Below are 8,115 nucleotides of genomic sequence, written 5' to 3' on the forward strand. Positions count from 1 at the left end.
TCTCCACAGCTCATCACATTGCCGAGGAGGGCAGACTGCCAAATGATGCCCCTTAAAATTTACTCATTACACCTGTTTTGAGCATCTACTTTATGCGAGGAAATGAGTTAGGCATAGATATAAGAGACAGAAGTATGAATAAAATAGTCACAACCCTAAAGCTATCAGCATATGTCAGGTCACGGACACAATCTACCACAGTGCCCTAAAATGAGTATTCTAACAGTAATACCTATTAAGTACCATGCAGTCATAAATGGGACACTTCTGAGTGGTGGCATTTGAGCTGGCTTTGAAGAATAAGTAGGAATTGACAAACCAGGTTATGTGATAAAAGTCCAGGCAGAAGGAAAGACAAAACAAAGGTATAAAGGAGTCAAAGTTCAAAGCATGCTTTAAACCTTCAAGTGTTTTTGGATGGTAAATGAGTCAGAGTCATGGTAGAGTGAGATGGAAATTAAAAGCTGAAGTCAGGCAAGGCAGGGTTTCCATCCTAGAATAAACATTTGGAATTTTATCCTGTAGGAAAAATCACACACTGTATACCATTAACAATATAGATCTATGATTCACAATGGAGACTTGGCATTAGGGAGAATAAATAAAAACTGTGTATTAGGCAGCTTTTGCTGAGTAACAAACACTCCAAATCATAGTGGCATACAATAATAAGCATTTACTGCTTATTCTTGCTTCTGTGCTTTGGCTAAGTATGGCTGACCTTAACTGGGACTGGCTGCGCTTAGCTACAGACTATGAGTGGGGTCCAAGTCTGCTTCATATATCTCTTTCTCATCTTCCTTGGCTCTGAAGCTACACAGAGCATTTTCTTCTCATGGTGATAGCAGAAGTGCAAAAAAAGCAAGCCCAAATGCACAAGCACATTTCAAGCTTCTGCTCACATCATCCTTGTAAACATCCCGGTGGCCATAACAAGCCCGTGACCAAGCCACAATTCAAAAGCCATCTACCATGAAGATGGTAGTCATGTACCTACCATGGTAGAGTCATGGCAAAAGGATTGGTGAATTATTCCATTATAGATAAATGAAGAATTGGGACCAATGATGCAATCAACCACAATCCAGGAGAAGCAGAAAGAAGAGGGACCCAATGGGAAGAACATTGCAAAGGTCCAGGCAGGAGGTGATTAGCATCAGAACAGAGCCAGTGGCAGGAGAAGGGATAACAGGAAGAATCTCCAGATGTAGAAGAAAGAGCAGGCAGAAACACTAAGTTGACTTCCAGCTAAGCAACCAGATAATAAGTGATCAAGTGGGTGAGGTCAAGAACCCAAGCAAAGCTCAGACTTGGGATGCAGTTAGTAAGGAGTTCTAGATGGAACTTGTTTGATCATTTAAATCAGGCCATGTTCAGTAGTCAGATGAAAATTAATTTGGAGGCTCAAGGGAGAGGCTTGGATTGGAGGCCACAACATGGAAGTTAAATTTAGATCTCCCCTAAGATATGAACAGACACTTCTCCAAAGAGGACATCCAGATGGCCAACAGACACATGAAACGATGCTCAGCATCCCTACTCATCAGGGAAATACAAATCAACACCACACTGAAATACCACCTCATGGCGGTCAGAGTGGCTAAAATGAGCAAATCAGAGGACTCTAGATGCTGGTGAGGATGTAGAGAAATGGACACCCTCCTACACTGGGAATGTAAGCTGGTGCAGCCTCTCTGGAAAACAGTATGGAGGTTCCTCAAAAAATTAACNAAAAAAATCTAGATCTGCCCTTTACAATACGGTAATCACTAGCCACATGTAAATATTTAAATTAATTAAAATTCAATAAAATTCAAAATTCAGTTCCCTAGCTGCATTAGCTACATTTCCGGGGCTCAATAGCCACATGTGGCTACTGGCTTCCATGCCAGACAGCATAGATATGGGACATTTATATCACCACAGAAAGTTCTATTGAACACTGCTGCATAGTGACTAAATCCACAAGTAGTTAACACAGAAGAGTACGAGACTGGGTGGCGTACAGGTGGAGTGATAAGATCTGAGTCAGAAGAGAAGTCGGTTTGGGTAATGAGAATGTCTACAGAAAGTTGTCAGAACTCTAGATAACCAGGTGATTGTCTCTTGCCAGGAGATTCCTCCTTCAAACACCCAGTATAATAGAGTTTTAGCCATTAAAAACCATGTTAAATTCACAGCCAGTACTACATTTGGCTAACAACTGGACTAAGTCTAACACTGCACCCTCATTCACTTGACATTAGATAAGCACCTTGTTTGTACTGGAAGCTCATACTACAGAGAAAAATAAAGCAGGAATTCTACCCTCGGAAAGCTTACAATTTGGCTAAAAATATGAAATAAGCACGAGAATATTATTGCAACCAGAGTTAGCAAGCTATGAGATCTTGGCTAGGGTCCAAACTCTGGCTTGCCCTAGCCTCTTGATTAAATCTCCAAAATTCACTACGCCACAGTTTTCTCACCTGGGTAAAACAGAATGTTAGTCCCCATCTATGGGAAAAGTACACCATTGTGGTTCAGCAAACAGACTTCAGAGATATATGTTTGAGGTTCAAACCCTGATCTCACTATTTACTAGTTCTATGGTCTTCAGCAACTTTTTTAAGTTTCCCATACCCAATTTCTCCATGTGTAAAATAAGGTTTGTACAGCGCATAGATGATATGATACACCTAAAAACCTCTGGGTCCATGGTAAATACTCAATACACATTACCATCATTGTGAAGCTCAGGCCTTTTTGCTTGCCATACAGATTTCCATGTTGGAGAATGCTGTTGGTTAACTGGGGAAAGCCTTTCTTGGAATCAAAAGTATACAGGTGTCTGTCTGCATTGAATAAGTACAACTTTTTAAAATACACTTCCCATCTATCCCTTAAACAAGCCAAAGGAAATCAACTAAGGACTGCATTGTCCTCAGTAACCACCTCTCCTTCTGATTCTCCCTAAACAGCCTGCCCCTCTCAGATGCAGCCCATCCACAGTGGGTGAAGCCTCTCTCCTTTCTCTCTATCACAGTCCTTCATCCATCCTGGACCTTCTGGCAAGTTCACAACTCACACTTGATTAGTTGTTGGGAGCAGCCCAGCCCCCTAAGCTCTGATCCCTGTAGAGCCACCCATAACTTAGTTCACCCCACCTGACGAAGTTTATAATCTCCCAGTTATGAGGCTATAAGCCAGACCATAATAACTACCCTCAAACCCACCATTTGAGGGTACACATCTCTGACTTTCTGTTGTGTCATGCTGGCCACAGGCAAATACTATGGACCTCGCCAATTTCTGGGGATACTCAAAGGGATGGGCTAGGCCTAGAAAAGGTCTGTGTCTACTAAAGTTGAAACACCTGGGAAAGTGGGCAAATCCAGAATTGGCACTTTCTGAAAATCTAAGATCCTAAAAATTCCTCCCATGACTTCTTTCATACTTAAAGCTTAGCCCCCCAACCTACATTCCTATATTTTCTCATCAGCAGAATTTGAAGATGTCTGTATTGACTTTTACATTTACACCTACTTCTACACTTAACATCAGGGTTTGACATGCCCAACAAATGTTGTGAGACAACACAGCATAATAGTTTATACCCTTGCTACTCAAAATGTGGTCCCTGAACCTGCATTGTCTAGAGCTAGTTAGAAATGCATCATCTCAGGTGTCACTTATGATTTAGAATTTTCATTTCAGTTCCCAGGTGATTTGTGTGCATATCAGCATTAATTTGAGTATAGGCATTTACTTCAGTCTAAGTTTGAAACTTGACTCTGCTACTTGCTAGTTGTATGAACCTGAGAAAATTATTATGTTTCTCTTTTTCATCTGCAAAATGGGGATAATGATAGTACATACTACTTAGATTTATTATGAGGACTTAATTAGTTCATGCATGCTAAATATTCAGCAAACCATTTTAGTTCTTGCTAAATTTTAATGGCTTCTGTTATTTTTATTGACATGTCCAGACTCTGCAGAAATACAAGACCCTAACTCTTACTATGCCGGTGGCACCCCTTCTCTGAGCTGGATAGCTAAGGAGCTTAACTGTAACAATTCTGGCAGCAAGAGAGCAATACAACTGTCAAGAAAGTCAGGTCTGGCATGGAAAAGCCAACTTTCCAACCAACCAACAAGTATTATTGAGCACTTTTTCAGACACTGGTGGTTGTCAACTGTGATAGGCAGAATTCTAAGACGGACCCCAAGTTTCCTACTCCTGGTATACACAGCTTGTATAATCCTCCCTCCTTCAGTATGAATATGATGGGGTAACGACTCTCTTTATTAGATTAAATTATATAAGATCCCATCAGAGTAAACTGAGGAGATATTAGAAGTCATAGACTTACTCCTGCTGCCCTGGAAGAAAGCAAGCATCTATGTTGCAAACTACCTATGGCAGCTACATGGCTGAGAGGGACTTCAGTCCTACAATATAAGGAAATTTATTCTGCCAGCAACCAATGAGCTTGAACGAGGACTCCAACCAAGCCTTAGATGAGACTGTAGCCCCAGCAAACACCCTGATTTCAGCCTGGCAAGATGCTAAGCAGAGCTAAACTATACCAGGACTCCTGACTCACATAAACTGTAATATAATAAACTTGTATTGTTCTAAACTTCTATGTTTGTGGTAATATGCTATATAGCAATTACAGACCCCAATGCCAGAGACTGGTAGTGTACAGTGGGTATAACAGATGTGGTATAAAATTATTGAGGACATAGTTTCCTTAGCTCTTTTTATTCCACCTTCCTTATCACATAACTTCATACATACATCACATTCTTCATACATGGATTATTCTCGTGGTCCAAGATGGTGGCTTATCTCCAGCCATCTATCTACATTCCAGACATAGGAAAAAGGAAGGAGAAAAAGGCCAAAAAGGCATTTCCTAGCCATCTTTCCTCACTTCTAGAAGTCTTGTCTCACAGCTTCTGCCTATTTCTCAATAGCCATAACTTACTCATATGGTCACACCTAGCTGGAATGAGGCTAGAAATGTAGCTTGGTACAACTGCTCTTCTTAGAATCATTCATGCTGAAAAAAAATCTCTCAGCTAACTAGGAATAGAAGGAATGTTCCTCAGCTTGATAAAGCATATCTGCAAAACACCCACAGCTAACATCATACTTAATGGTTGAGAAACTCAAAACTTTCCACTAAGATCAGACAAGACAAAGATAGCCTCGGGGCGCCTGGGTGGCTTAGTCGGTTAAGCGTCCGACTTTCGCTTAGGTCATGATCTCGCGGTTCGTGGGTTCGAGCCCCGCGTCGGGCTCTGTGCTGACTGCCAGCTCAGAGCCTGGAGCCTGTTTCACTCTGTGACTCCCTCTCTCTCTGACCCTCCCCTGCTCACGCTGTCTCTCTCTCTCTCCTAGAAATAAATAAAACATTAAAAAAAATTTTTAAAAAAGACAAAGATAGCCTCTCTCGCCATTTCTTTTCAGTATCATACTGAAAGTTCTATCTATTGTAATAAGACAAGAAAAGGAAATAAAAGGATGCAGATTGGGAAGAAAGAAATAGTACTGTCTTTGTTCACAGATGACATGATCATTCATGGAGAAAATCTTAAAGAATCAACAGAAACAACAACGACCAAAATAACCCTCCTGGAACTAACAAGCAATTATAGCAAGATCAGAGGATACAATGATACACGGTTAATATGTAAGAGTGCATTGCTTTCCTATATATCAACAATGAATAAGTGGAATTTGGAATTAAAAACACAATACTATTTATATTAACACCTCTCCCAATTAAAAACTTAGGTATAATTTTTTGAGGAACCTCCACACTGTTTTCCAGAGGGGCTGTACCAGTTTACAGGTTCCTCAAAAAATTGACAATAGAACTCCTTTATGACCCAGCAATAGCACTGCTAGGAATTTACCCAAGGGATCCAGGAGTGCTGATGCATAGGGGCACATGGACCCCAATGTTCATAGAAGCACCCTCAACAATAGCCAAAACATGGAAAGAGCCTAAGTGTCCATCAACGGACGAATGGATCAAGAAGCTGTGGTTTATCTATACAATGGAATACTACATGGCAATGAGAAAGAATGAAATCTGGCCATGTGTAGCAACATGGATGGAACTTTGAGGGTGTTATGCTGTGAGAAATAAGTCAGGCAGAGAAGGACAGATACCATATGTTTGCACATATAGGAGGATTAGGAGGAACGTAATGGAGGACCATGGGGGAGAAGAAGTGGGGAAGAATCGTTGGAGAGAGAGAGGGAGGCAAACCATGAGAGACTCTTGAATGCTGAGAACACACTGAGGATTGATGGGGTGGAGGGACGGGGAAGGGGGGTGATGGGCATAGGGGAGGGCACTTGCTGGGATGAGCACTGGGTGTTATATGGAAACCAACTTGACAATAAACTATTTAAACTTAAAAAAAGAAGGGAATGACAAAACAAACCACAGAGCGGGGGAAAAATTGCATAAGACATGTCCAAAATACACAAAGAACTCTTCAAACTCAACAATAAGAAAAAGAACAACTGATTTAAAAATGAGCTATAGAAGACAGCGCTGGAGCACCTGCAGCCACAGGTGGGCAGGTGACTTTCTCGTCCCCCTGCCGCGCGCGCACCTGGCGCGGGACTTGCACGGGTTCTTGGGACCAGTCGGCTGTGTTTGTGCTGGGACTCTTTAAATCATGGAAAAACAAAATTGACAAATGAATGCTCCTTACCCAGGAACAAATTTACCACCTGAATATCTCCCTCAATATCCTTCAGCAGCACTCCAAGGACCTCCAGGATATACTGCCTACTCTGTCCCCCAGGTTGGCTATTCTGGCCCCCAGGTTGGCTACCCTGGCCCCCAGATTGGCTACCCTGGCCCCCAGGCTGGCTATCCTGGCCCTCAGGCTGGCTATCCTGGCCCCCAGGCTGGATACTCAATTCCCCCAGCTGGTTATTCAGGTGCTGGCCCAGCAGACTTTCCTGTCCAACACCAGCCAGTATATAATCAGCCAGGTGGACGTGCAGGGGTACAGTGGATGCCAGCACCACCACCTCCATCAGACTGTCCACCTAGATTGGAATATTTAAGTCAGATAGATCAGATACTGGTTCATCAGCAAGTTGAGCTTCTGGAAGTTTTAACAGGTTTTGAAACTAATAACAAATATGAAATTAAGAACAGCTTTGGACAGAGGATTTACTTTGCAGCAGAGGACACGGATTGCTGTACCCGATATTGCTGTGGGGCTTCTAGGCCTTTTACCATGAGGATTGTTGATAATATGGGCCAAGAAGTTATAACTCTGGAGAGACCACTAAGGTGTGACCACTGTTGTTGCCCTTGCTGCCTTCAGGAGATAGAAGTCCATGCCCCTCCCGGTGTACCTGTAGGTTATGTTATTCAGACCTGGCACCCATGCCTTCCAAAGTTTACAATCCAGAATGAGAGGAGAGAAGATGTACTAAAAATTACTGGTCCGTGTGTTGTGTGCAGCTGTTTTGCAGATGTTGATTTTGAGATTAAATCTCTTGATGAAGAAACGATAGTTGGCAAGATTTCCAAGCAGTGGACTGGTTTTGTTAGAGAGGCGTTTACTGACACATAACTTTGGTATCCAGTTCCCTTTAGACCTCGATGTGAAAATGAAAGCTGTAATGCTTGGTGCCTGTTTCCTCATTGATTTCATGTTTTTTGAAAGGAGTGGAAACAAAGAATAAAAAGGAGTGTGATAGAGGATTAATGGAGGCCTCCTCAGAAAGCATGAAGTCCATGTACTTAGTGGGACTATGTCAAGGAAAAACTAATTGTTTTTCTTCTTAACTGAAATGACTTACAGTTACTGTGATGCCTGAAGCTCCTCATATATGTGATGACTTTTCAAATTACAGAGTTTATTTTCTATACCACTTACCTATAAATGTTTTTATGCATTTTGTTTTGTTTATACATTTTCTTTTTCATTGTGTATTTGAGAGAAAGGACACAGGAATTTTTACATTAATATGAAACTTCTTGTACTAAATTGTTCTGAACTATAATATGTTTTATTCAACTTTTATACCAAATTAACTAAAGCCTTATTAAAGTAGTAAATTATGCATTTTATTATAGTTCCAAT

The 8,115-nt window shown here is 41.4% G+C and overlaps 1 pseudogene; it reads left to right on the forward strand.

The window, feature by feature from the left end:
• Nucleotides 1-6,558: 6,558 nt before the first annotated feature.
• LOC144220053 (phospholipid scramblase 1 pseudogene) lies at nucleotides 6,559-7,809 on the forward strand (annotated as a pseudogene).
• Nucleotides 7,810-8,115: the final 306 nt, after the last annotated feature.

This window comes from Crocuta crocuta, unplaced genomic scaffold (genome assembly GCF_008692635.1).
Source record: "Crocuta crocuta isolate KB4526 unplaced genomic scaffold, BGI_CrCroc_1.0 scaffold209, whole genome shotgun sequence".
In the NCBI taxonomy this organism is placed as follows: domain Eukaryota; kingdom Metazoa; phylum Chordata; class Mammalia; order Carnivora; family Hyaenidae; genus Crocuta; species Crocuta crocuta.